The sequence below is a fragment of the Amblyomma mixtum genome, chromosome 2 (genome assembly GCF_055824585.1).
Source record: "Amblyomma mixtum isolate Tamu chromosome 2, ASM5582458v1, whole genome shotgun sequence".
NCBI lineage: Eukaryota > Metazoa > Arthropoda > Arachnida > Ixodida > Ixodidae > Amblyomma > Amblyomma mixtum.
In genome coordinates, this window is record NC_143013.1 from 104663796 (window position 1) to 104676886 (window position 13091).

A 13091-nucleotide genomic window follows, 5' to 3' on the forward strand; every position below is an offset into this window, starting at 1 on the left:
GGCGAGCGAGGAGAGCCCTTCTATTGCACACATTGAGAGAGGAATGTGACCTAGAGCTTCTATAGTAGCAATGACAGCGAACGCAGCGTAGACATGTCGGTGGTACTGCGCGGTATCAGCACGTGATAACGGCAGGTGTGGGAAAATCTTTCCATTAAAAGAGGTGGCGTGATTTGGCGTAAAATCGGAAATAGTATTTTTGCGTGAGATCTCCTAGCTTTTAAGACTGCACATGCGTCCAACCAGTTTAGCCAACTACAAAAAGATGACTCGGGAAATTAACCCGCGACTGTAGCCGGCATTCCCGATCGGGGTTCCGGATATTATCGTCCTATCTTTTGGGGACAATATAGCAACACGTGCCACTTCTGCTACCACAGGTGGGGCGGTCAATTCTTCTATAGCCCCATTCGTCAGCCTATACCCGTACGACCTTCTAAGCCACACAACCGCCTCAGCAGCTACTATGCACTACGCCAGCATCAAAGAACTTACTCCACCCGTTCTCTTTTCGTGCAAGACCCGTCTCGCAATCTCCATCGATAAGCTTTTTTGCAAACTACGCATATACTGCATACACTCTGGCATGATGACAACTACCCGACATCATCGCGGTGACTTGCTCGCACTGCGGGCTCCATTGCCGCGCAGACCTTACCCAACTACTCTGTCAGTGTACTGCGTTTGAAAGCAGTACAATGGCCATGCAGTCCCTCGAGCACACATTAACGTACCGTGCTGGTGTAAGGAACATTTCAGATGTCCTAACATCGTTTTGATTGGTGTTGAAATTTTGGCCCTACTTCCATGTATCGCCAGATGCCGCTACTAGACAGCGATGCTTTTGCTCGTGACGCCGTCGGAGGAGTAGGCTTTCTTGCAACTCCAGCGGCTTCATCTGAAGCTAAGTGCCTTTTGTATTTATTTTTGCACATGCTCTAGGGGCGGTAGTCTTATACCGTGTTAGAGGTAGGAAGGCTAGCGGAGGTAGCAGAATACTGAGTGCCGTAGGGCTTTGTTTAGGAATTTTGGCGGCATTTTACGTTACGTAGTCGACCGGACGCTGGGTCGGCAAGCTAGGAAAGTGAGGGTGGATGGGGAGATAGTGCAGGGGGAGGTGCGCAAGCGTAGGTGTTATTTGGATGAGACGGATTTCGGGGGTTTAGCTGAGGCGCAGGAGGCTAGCTTCCCGTGCAGGCTGTGTCAGAGATTTGAGGAGGCCGTTCGGATGATTCGGAGCTAGGATGACGGATCTCGAAGGGGTCCTGTATGTGGAGCGAGAGGAAAGAATTAAGCTAGAAACTAAGGTTGTCGAGGCGCTTAAAATGGAGTGGGCTAAGGCCGACCTGTTAGAGCAAATTGTAGGTGAGCTGAAAGAAGAGCGTGAAAGGCGGACCCAGCTAGATGAGCAGTTGGAGGCGCTCAAGTCTCGGCCGGCAGGTCACCCGGGTTCAGGGCAGCGTCCGATGGTGAATGAGGACAGGCAGAAGGTAGCATTAAAAGAGAGGCTCGTCGACCCTACAGCCAGCCAGCGCAGCAGGCTTTGAGGGCGGAAGACGCAAAGGTAAGAACAGCCCGGTGACGCGCGATCGAAGCGCCCGCTAGCATAATCCGGAGGACAACAGTCGCAGGCAGGGAGCGAACGCTTAGAGCGCAGAATGGTTTTAGTAGTGGGTGGCTAAAACGTCGCGAGGGTTGACGAAGGCGTTTGAACGAGAGTGAAGGCGGACAGGCGAGTGCAGGTGGAGGCCCAATCAGGGAAGTGCATGGTAGATGCACTGGCCAAAAACCCAGGACGTGGCTGGGAGCATCGTGGGTAACGAACACCTTGTCGTAATCCATGCTGGTCTCGACGATGTGCTGAAGGGGAGGGGCCATAAACCTCGACAAACAAAAGTAGGGAGGCGTAGGCTTAGAGAGGCCTCTGAGAGAGGGCATGTGACAATATGCACAATCCCAGAGGTTCGGAGGCAGTCTAGCGGGATGGAAAGGACGGTCGTTGAAGCTGTGTCTTTAGTGTAATGAGTAGGCGACTTGGATACAACGTAATGGATGTTAACAGAGACGTGTACGAGGAAAGCTGTCCTGCTTTTTGCGCAGGATGGCATACACTAAAGTAGTGCCACTGGCAAGAGGGTAGGGGATAGGACAGGTCGCCAGGCAATAGCTTTTTTGAGCGTACCTAAATCTCTTAGGGCACTAGTGCCAACAAGGTCGAACCAAGGGAAGAACCTAGGACAAAGAAACGATGGAATCGTAGGAGAAGAAATAGACACAACTGCCAGTGCCAAGTTAATTCAAATATAGGGTACACTAACAAGCAAAGCAGCAGGAATAGCCCTTTCAGGCGCCGTTTTTCGTTTTAACTGAAATCAATTATTTTTGCGCCTAAGTAGTATATTCAGGCCTCAAGAAAGGGATTTAGTTTTCGAACGTGAAAGACCAGCAGGTAAATTTTTTACGATGTGGAGAATTCCGTACAAAGTGTCAGATTTGTTAGAAATAAAAGCATCTAAATGTTCTCGTGTGTCAGGTAAACACCTTAGGGATCGTGAAATCACTTTGTATTTCGAAGATTCACGTTACGCTCAAAATTGAGCAAAAACCACCGATGTTCTCACTCGCGGCAACATCTGTCTGCACAAAACCCGCGGACAAAGTGCTACCTAGCTCACTCTTATGTGAAACATTATTTACTGCGTTCGCTACATGGCACAAAAAAAAGCAACTTATGTGCAACAAGAAGGGCGCTCAATTTGACTGAAATAAAGAAATAATTGTTATGTGCTGCAGTTTCTCAGAAAAAAAGCTGTAAGTTTGCCGCTTACACAATTGTGTACAAAGCGCCTGAAAGAGTTATTTATTAACTTAGTCAAAACACCTTTAAAGGCCTTATTTCGAGGGCACTACAGCGCACAATCATCAGCGAATAGTCTGATATGTGAAGAAAGATATAGATGAAAATCGTTATGGAAATTAATAATAACAAGAGACCAATCACACTGCCTTGAAGAACACCAGACACTACAGAACCAAAATAATGTATGTAATTATTAATGAAGGTAAATTCAATTCCACATGAAAGAAAGCCTTTCATTCAATCAAGCACGTCACTATTAAGATCAAGACTTCCTAATTTTTTTAGCAGTCCGTGATGTTCGACGCAGTAAAAATTTTGGGATAAAACTAAAACTATACTATTAGCCTGTATGCCAGCGCCTAGTGGTTAAAGTATCTCATGAATAAATCCCGCAAGCTGTGTTTGACATGAATAGCCTTTCGAAGAACCGTGTTGGTATTTAAATGCTATGTTCTAAGTAATGAATGGCCTGAGTGTGTATGATGTGTTCTGGTAGCTTGCATACGATGCTCGTTAACGAAGCTGGACGGTTGTTGAATGGTGAAGACCAGTCTTCAGATTTAAAAATGGGTTTCACCTTAGCAACGCGCCAATCATATGGTATAGTGGTTGTTAATAGCAATTGCAAGAAGCGTGCTGATAATAAGAGTGCTGATAAAGTAGGTGCCATGTTTTTCAGTATTTTGTTATTAAACCAGATGTTCTCTCAACCTGCTCGCCAAAGTTTTAGTGCGCTTTGAAGGTCTGGAAAATAAAGTAGATCGTTAATGTACAACGACAGAGGCAATTGAAAAATCAATGGAGTTGATAGGTTCAAAATACGGTGAACTTCTGGAAAAGACGGAAAACCAGGAAATGGAAATTGGAAAGTTAAAAGAAGCAACAGATGAACTGGCTAAAAAGCTGGCCGCGAAGGACGAAGAAATTGTGCAGCTGAAAGAAAGTGTAGACAACACCGAACGATACTCAAGGCGTAAAACATCGAAATACATGGAATACAAGAGCGCCCAGAAGTAGATCTGCACCAAATTCTATCTGACTTGAGCGGTAAGCTAGGATTAGAGGCGCCAGAACAGCAGTCACTAGAAGCAATCCACAGAATCAAAGCAGGAAAAGATAAAATTCCGCCAATCATTGTAAGGTTCACCGACAAAGCCACTCGAGACGTATGGCTGTCAAAGAAAAACACCCTCCGAAGTGAAAAGGTCTTGATAAATGAAAACTTGACGCGTAATCAAAAAAAGTTGTTTTGGCAATGCCGAAGCATTGCAGGCCGGAAGCACTACAAGTTTGTCTGGATGAGGAATGGTGAAATCTTCGCTAGGAAGATTGAAGGTGCTCCACTGATTAAAGTTGAGACAGAGAATGACTTGACCGAACGATACTCAAGGCGTAAAAACATCGAAATACATGGAATACAAGAGCGCCCAGAAGTAGATCTGCACCAAATTCTATCTGACTTGAGCGGTAAGCTAGGATTAGAGGCGCCAGAACAGCAGTCACTAGAAGCAATCCACAGAATCAAAGCAGGAAAAGATAAAATTCCGCCAATCATTGTAAGGTTCACCGACAAAGCCACTCGAGACGTATGGCTGTCAAAGAAAAACACCCTCCGAAGTGAAAAGGTCTTGATAAATGAAAACTTGACGCGTAATCAAAAAAAGTTGTTTTGGCAATGCCGAAGCATTGCAGGCCGGAAGCACTACAAGTTTGTCTGGATGAGGAATGGTGAAATCTTCGCTAGGAAGATTGAAGGTGCTCCACTGATTAAAGTTGAGACAGAGAATGACTTGGCCAAGTTAATCTAACGGCTTCTTTTGAATCATTCGCTGAATGGGATAAAAACGTGCAGAGTGCGATCACTGAAGACAGTCTAAGTCAAGAAATAAGCATACTACACATAAACATACGAAGCATAAGAAAGCACTGGGATAAGCTATGTGTGTACTTGTCGAGGAGGGAGGCTACTGAAGTGATCGTCTTAACTGAGGTAAATTTGGACGACACCAGACAGACTTGCTATGGCTTGGATGGTTATCAAAAGTTCGTGATATGCCATGAAAACAGAAGAGGCGGAGGAGTATTCATCTTTTTGAAAGACGCATGGATGTGTTTTAGGATTGATGTGAACTTTGACCACGCAGAAGTTATAGTGCTATCTATTAACAAAAGAGAAGTTGCATATACACTCTGTGGAGTATACAGACCGCCCGACAAGAATTCAAACATGTTTTTTCAATGAACTGAACCCTTTTCTTCGAAGGCATATGAATGAAAAAAGACTTGTTTTGGTTGGAGACCTCAATATTGATATTCTTCAAGAATCTAGAACAGCGGCAGCTGATTACCTTAATTTATTAGCGGAATATGGGCTTACAAATGTAATAAATGCTTACACCAGGGAAGAGTACTTGGGACAGAGAATCACGAGAACATGCATTGACCACATTGTGGTGCTTAGGTGGGCAAATCAAGCATATAGGTCAGGCGTGATCAATGTCAAATTAGCTGGCCATTACTTCATAGCAGCCGTCATAACGATTAAAAAATAACGATGGTGTGGGAAGCCGCGCAAAACACTCTTTTAGTTAGTAAAAAGTTGATGAAATAATCAAGAATACTAATTTTAAATCTCTGTTAGCTCTTGACCATTTAAATGCCTACAAGCAGCTAGTTGACATATTTCAAGGTATTTATCATCGTGCCTCTATTTCTGTCACCCTGCGGCAAAGAAAGACGCACCATAAATGGATGACTCATGAAATAATGAATCTCTGCTACTTAATAGAGCAGGCTCGGCAAAGATGCAGAAAACAACCAGATGATCTTGATAAAAGGCGAGAGTTTCGTACATTACGCAATCTTGTCACAGCAAAAATACGACAGGCTAGAAGGCGATACTTCTTACATCAATTCGCAGTTTGCAAGCACGACGGGAGGAAGACATGGAGCACAGCAAATGAACTAATTGGCAGAACAAAACAGGTCAGCATTGAGGATACAATCAAAAAGAACTTTCCCAACCAAAGCACGCAGGTGATATGCGAAAAGTTCAACGATACGTTCATACGAGCTGCGGAAAAGCTAAGAGAACGAAATGGTCGCAACTCTGACGAATACAAGCCAGTACGCGCATGCGCACACACGGCCTTCCTACCGCCAATATCTGAAACAGATATTTGGAACATCATGAGGCAGATGAAGCTTACAAAACCACCGAGGATAGATAAAGTACGATTTCGTGACTTATATTTCCATTTCAATAAGCTGAAAGATTTTTTGCTAAAGATATTAAACGGCATATTTGAAACCGGCCTCATACCCCAAGAGCTGAAAATATCGATCATAAGGCCTGTTTATAAAAGGGGTAAAAAAGACGACCACACGAACTACAGACCGATCGCAGTTTTGTGCTGTTTAGGACAAATAATGGAAAAACATATCGCTTGTGTGATGCAGTCGTTTTGTGAAAGATTTTCTCTGCATAATCCAGCCCCGTTTGGTTTCACAAAAAACAAAAGCACTACAGTACTCCTGGAAGAATTTTCAGATTATGTTCATACTGTGGTCGAAAATAATCGTGTCGCTTTAGGTCTTTTCATGGATCTCACCAAAGCGTTTGATACCGTAGATCATGCCCTAATGATAGCAAGCTAAATACCATAGGATTTCGAGGTCAATTCAGCAGATTTTTTATTAATTACTTTTCCAATCGATTACAGTGTGTTCTAATTAACAATGAGTATAGTAGCAATAGAATAATAAAATACGGTGTACCGCAAAGGAGCACCTTAGGACCAATACTTTTTAACATATATGTTACTGACCTGGGCAGTTTACCACTGACTACAAAAATTTATCAATATGAAGAAGAAGAAGAAGTTTCTTTATTTTGCTTGAGCAAAGAAGGTGACGGAAGAAAAAGCTGCTTAGTTGCAGCTTGACAAAGCTCCCGCCACCCAGACAGCAAGCACTTGCACAGCACATAGTTTTACAAAAATTGATAAAACAGTCCTCTTAAAAGAGCAGTCAATTGTCAATTGTCTCCTGCAGAACAGTGAACAAAATAGACACTTGAAACAAGATTAAAAAAACAAAAAATCCGTTGTACAGGTTACAAAAAAAATTTTAAAAATTCCCTTGTGCGACATTTCCAGAATGTCGATTTGTTTTTCATCCAGTTCATTGAGCGCATGCGGTATGGCGTGTTTTAGTCGTTGTTTTCCGTACATTGTACGGGAAAATGGAATGAGCCATGGTGACTGATAGCGAAATGGATAGGTATTTGTTGTTTTTAGTAGTCTAGCTAAGGTCAGAAATGTCTCAGATTTTCCTTGGATTGCATTCTTGTACTTACTTAACAGGTTATAAGAGTACATATCTTCCACTTTTAGAATGCAATGTTTCAGAAAAAGGGGTTGTGTGTGTTCTAAAAATGATGTGTTTTCAATAATGCGGATGACCCTTTTTTATATTACGGCCAGTTTATTGATGTTTGACTTGGTGGTATTTCCCCAAAACAGTATACAGTAGCGGAGTTGTGGATAGAAAAGGGTTTTATATAAGAGCTTTCTTGTAGCTAGTGGGAGGGTGTGACGGTGTTTGTTTATTGTGCCTACAATCTTACTTAGCTTTGTCGACAGATGTTGAACATGCTCGTTCCAGGACATGTGCTCGGAAAAGAACACGCCAAGCGTTTTCACACACGTTTCCAGCCCAAATGTATACGGACCGAAAGTAATGGTGGGAGACATTCCAGGTAGGACTCCGGATGCGCGAAAAAGAATACATTTTGTTTTGGATTCATTTAGTATCAGGCTATTTTTTCGGCACCATTCCTGTAGATTGATAAAGAATAAACCGGCATCTGTTTTAATTTCTTCTAAGTTTTGTCTAGATATCAATACTGTGCAATCGTCTGCATATATGCCAATTGTGCAATCTCTGTAAATTTCTAGAATAAGTGCGATTTATTTCTGTTTATCTCAACGTATTCATGCCGGCCAGTCAAGTATGACCGAATGAGCTTAAGTGAAATACCCCGAAATCCATACTGCTCTAATTTTTCTAGTAATATTGGATGATTTACACGGTCAAATGCCTTGCTGAAATCTAAGTAAATACCTAAAGTTGTAAGTTTTTTCTCGAAATTTTCCAAAATTACCTCTTTTTGTCTTAAAAGAGCGTCTTCTGTGGAGCGGTGTTTTCTGAAACCGAACTGGTGATCCGTTATGAGGCTATGTTTTCTTGAAAAGCTTTCCATGAGTATATGAATAACTTTTTCGAGTCCTTTAGAAAAAATCGGAAGGATGGATACTAGTCGGTAATTGCTTAAATTATTTTTGTCTCCCCCTTTGTGTAGGTCCTTGACACGGGCGACTTGCTTATTCGTGGGAAAAACGCGAGTAGATAGGGAAGAATTAAATGTGTGTGTTAACGTGGGCGCAATTATATCCAGAACATATTTTATCGGTCTTACTTCCATATCGTTCGCATCAACGCTGTGGCTGTTCTTGAGTCCTTGAAAAACAAATATTGCTTCTGACTGACAAGTAGGGTGAAAAAATAAGCTTTGCGATACTGAACGCACAGAAGAGGAGGCCTGTGGTGACTCATGGTGACTCATGGTCACTGTGGTGACTCATTCTATATGACTCTAAATAGGCTATTACGCTTGCAAAGTAGAGCTGGACTTAGTACAAAGCCTATTTTCTGTCTTTCTGTCAATATGCGCTCGTCACAACCATGGCATCTGAACACCTGTCCTAGCCATTGACTGGCTTGCAGTTTTGATGTCATGCATGGGAGTTGCACAGGAAAAAAGAAATCAATATTCTGCTTGGCAACAGCCAAATAAGGAGCAGTAAGCTTGATGCGGTGGATGATCAAAAATTGCGCTGAAATCAGGAGTCAGATATCTAATATAGTCCAGGTGAAACCATCTGACCAAGAACTTCGAAATAGTAATCGTTCTATTGCCCAGTCTAAATGCACCCAAGATGTCCCACTTCAGGCAATGGCCGGCTCCTACGTCATCAGTTTTGCCATTTAAGCTGAATGGCCATCTCATGTCAAGGAAGACGTGCGAATGTGTTTCACATGGCTCAAATAGCAGTCGATCTGGCAACTCTTCCAACCGTGGACATGATTGATCAAAGAACAGTCCACTTCGAAACGTCTTGGCATCACAGCCCCTGGCTTTCGTTAGCCATGTGGTGCTATATTCGTAATTGTTTAGTCATTATGGCATACCAGCGGTTAGAAACAGTGTAAAAGGAGCAGCAGAGATGACATACTAGTCAACACTTATTTCATGTGAAGAGACAGCTTTACCTAGAACAACGAGCTCGGCATGCTCTGTCTGTTTTACCTTCATCGCAGTGCAGAGCTAAGATTCAAGGAACTCGTTGCCTTGCATTGAGAGGCAGTGAGATAATCAAGAAAACAGTGGACGGAACATACTGTTGGTTTTGAACCATGCCTGGAATATACATTTATAAAGTGAACATTGTTCCCATAATTTCTGGCTGAACGGCCCCAGAAAGTGACAGGTCTATCAGAGGTAAGGTTCTGGAGGCATTTTGGCGTCCAGGTAGACAACTTCCGAACTCCATACTACGAAGCATTGAAACGACGGAACTGGGCTTTACTCCATACCTGACTTCCCATCTAGTGTCCTGAATTTTTTTTTTCTATTTCAATGGCTTCTTTCGGGGATATTTCGAACCCGTGTACATACCAAACATATGTTTTAGATAATCATTCATCTGTTCACCTTCTTGTCGCATCAAACCTATGCCGCCACACACTGCACAATGTTGTGGCTCATTTTAGCTATGCTGCTTAAAAATAGGTTTCTGAGAAAGGAAAAGCCCATGAACTTATTCAGTCATCCATAACACTACAAAATGCTATCTAGGAAAGCACTCATTGAACGTTCGTTTTGTATCACCAACAAGGCAGTTGCCTTGTTGGCAATCAATAAAAACATAATGGCAGACTGCTCTGCGAGTTGGTACGCATGTTCTCTCCGAGGCACGCAAGTTGACGCACAAGTGCACCTAACCTGTCTGTAATAGTCTTGTTTGGTTTTATTTCCACCCTTAACGTTGAGTCGTGAAACCAGTGAACCAGTCGATCATTTGCTAAGCTCTCTCAAACATTCTAGTAAAAAGGAGCGCACAACTTAAGGATGGCTGCTTGGTCGGCAGAGACGTCTACATCTGTCACGCGCAACATGTGACAGGATTGAAATAGTTGTGGTACTGCTGGCATTGCTGCGGTGCTTGCACTTATACACAGTATCTCGAGCGTAAAGGTACTTAAAACTAGTGCCGCAACAATGGGATGAGCTGCTGTACAGTGCTGCCAACAGATGGTGGTACAAGTTTGGACGTTGTCTCAACTAGTTCAGTGTTTTCAAGGTTCGTTGAAAATAGAACTTCACAGAGAGAACCTGCGCTAGACCCAAGTGTCCTTATCTTGGAAGAGCATCTCCACTGCTCTCGAAACTCAGTGCATGCTATTTCTGGTGAGGGTTTTAGTAGCCACGCCTCGTTCAGTAGCATTGACAGCTTTAGTGCGACCACTCTGTGGATGCAGACACCAGATGCATCAGCTCGACAATTGCTTCTAGTAGACACCACTGACCCATAGACTGAACTTCGTAAAGCTTGGATGTCTTCTTTTGGCTTCGGAAGCATGTGCACTTAACATGCATATCACCAGACCTGCAACAAATTTGCAATATTTCATTTCAACGCTTCAAGCACTTTTCAGCCATTTAAATCTTATATTAGACCATTTAGTCCATTACCAGTACTAGCCGCATTCTCGCAAAAAAACAGTGTCTTAAGCCTCCGGTAGAGCAACCTGGGTCGCACAAGCCACAGCGATGGCATCACCTGTCATCGCAGGAGAGTAGCGCGATTATTAACCGCTGCACGATTGCGCCAGAAGTGATATGAGGCCTCCCATGGTTCTATAAATGTCAAGTATAAAACAACTAACTCCGCTCTTAAGGGCATTAACGGACTATTGCCATCCGAACAACTTCCAACCGTGAACAAAGCAACCAATGTCAAAGTCGAGTGCTAGCGTACCGAACTTTTTAAACGACTTAACTACGGAAATTGACCGTCATTTTTTGTTCGCTTCTCTTATGAAATGACAAAATTTTCTCAGTGCTGCTTGCAAAACTAATTGCTGAAATTTCAGCAGAAACTTTTTAAAATGGGCAAAATTTTTAGCTTCTTACTGCACAACCATTTGTTTTAATTCAATGCAATTTTATTTTCCAGAAATATTCTAGTGGGTTTATAGGCAATAAGCTGTTCCTGACATCTTGATAAATGCCCACAAAGCCACCAACAAGGCAGTAGGCGATGGCTTGATCATGCAGAGGATTCAAGTAAATATAAAATGTTTTACATACATTAGATGAGAAAAAAAACGTGTACAATAAAAATTAACAGAATATACACTAACAAAAATTACATTTGAAATTTCTCGCTTCTTTTACAGCAAGAAAACTTAAGAAGTATAGATTAGATATTCACAGGAAAATTGCACAGAAAGTTTTAAAACAATATTGTATCATTAGGAAATAAGGAATTAAGGCTTAGTAATATGCAACATGAACAAACACTTCAGCTAACAAAAAAAACTGTCAAAATTTGAAGTAAACAGGCAACAGACAGTACAATCTGAAACATGCATTGTAGAAGTATGGTTAATGAGTGGACTTACGCACATTTGAAGTCGTTTGTAAAAAAGAAGCAGCTATGAAGGCAAGAATCGGTCAAGAAATTGTTTCAATGTGGGCATGGTTATGTGTTTGTATCTATTAAGGATGACTGGAAAGTTATGATGAACTGATTGCAATTTATTATTAGCGCGGAAAGGGGATATGAAGCACGAATCTGTGTTGTGCGTGCGAGTGTTATTACTGAGTTCTGAAAACGCTAACGACATAAGCAATTGCCTGAAAGAATCCATTGATAAATAAAAGGATTGCAGGATATGGAACTCGTATGCCCGTTTTATGCTAATTATATAGTAGAATTGAAAATACTCTGTTGTTGACGACAGCTAATCTTAGTTGACGATGTTAGGAATATTTTTTTCGGCGATACGTATATCCTCTGGACATTTTCAAGTGCACATGTGTACGAGGCAAATAGTGTACGAGCGTACGAGGCAAACAAGGCGCTGTGTAATTATTTTTATTTTTTGGTCGAAATATACGACAACGTGATAATGCCCATAATTGCTTCTAATTTGTTCCAGAAATTATCTCTGTGAGGGTCTAACATAAGGTGAGAGCTAAATGTTACGCCAAGTATGTTGATTTTTGCACAAAGCTCAACTATTTGGTCTTCGCAGCCGATATCTTGTTCCAGTGCATTTAACTTGTTTTTGGCGCGAACAATAATTGCTTTGGTTTTTCTGGGCTTGATTCTGAGCTTACTTGATCGAGATCAAAAGATTAATTTATCAGGAATGTTCTCACCCTTTGATATGAGAGTATTGATATCACTGCCTGAAAGCAGAATGCTACTGTCATCTGCGTACATAATAAATTTAGCCTCCCCGTCAATACTCACAATATCGTTTCTATATATAATGGAAAGTAATGGGCCCAAGATGCTAACTTGTGGTGCAGCAGTTAATACAGGCAAAGGTGACGATTTTTGTTTCCCAACGTGAACTCGATGAGTCCTAAGCAATAATGTCCACGAATGCCATAATGCGAGAGCTTAAGTATTAAAATGTGTTGATCAAGTGAATCTAAAGCCTTACTTTAGACAATATAAAGACGAAGTGTGAAGGGTTCTTGCTCAGTATTCGGCAATACAAATTTTTTAGGCGATAGTAGTGCATATTCATTGACGGACCCTTCAGAAAACTAAACTGGTTATCGAAAAACAAGTTAAGTTTCTCTAGAAACTTGGTTCACCGTAAAGATTGTGGGTTTCTAAGTGGACACAGGCCACCACCCACCGCGGGTTCGAGCTTCGCGCGAGCCAAGGGCCCCGATCAGCCGTCACCACACACACACTGGGACACCGATGCAGTGCACTCAACCTCCGCTGGAAGGAGAGCGATTCGCCGCAAAGAAATATGCCTCCAAGTTCACAAAGGAGACGTTTATTCACGTCGTCCTTCAGCAGGTACACACGCACTCAATAGTCACCCCGTCCCGGGGGCGCGCGAGGAGCAAGGCTCCGCT

General features: G+C 42.4%; 1 pseudogene; it reads left to right on the forward strand.

Annotated features, from left to right (window-relative positions):
- The first annotated feature begins 1613 nt into the window (after positions 1-1613).
- Positions 1614-2307, forward strand: LOC149360375 (uncharacterized; annotated as a pseudogene).
- The last annotated feature ends 10784 nt before the right edge of the window (positions 2308-13091 follow it).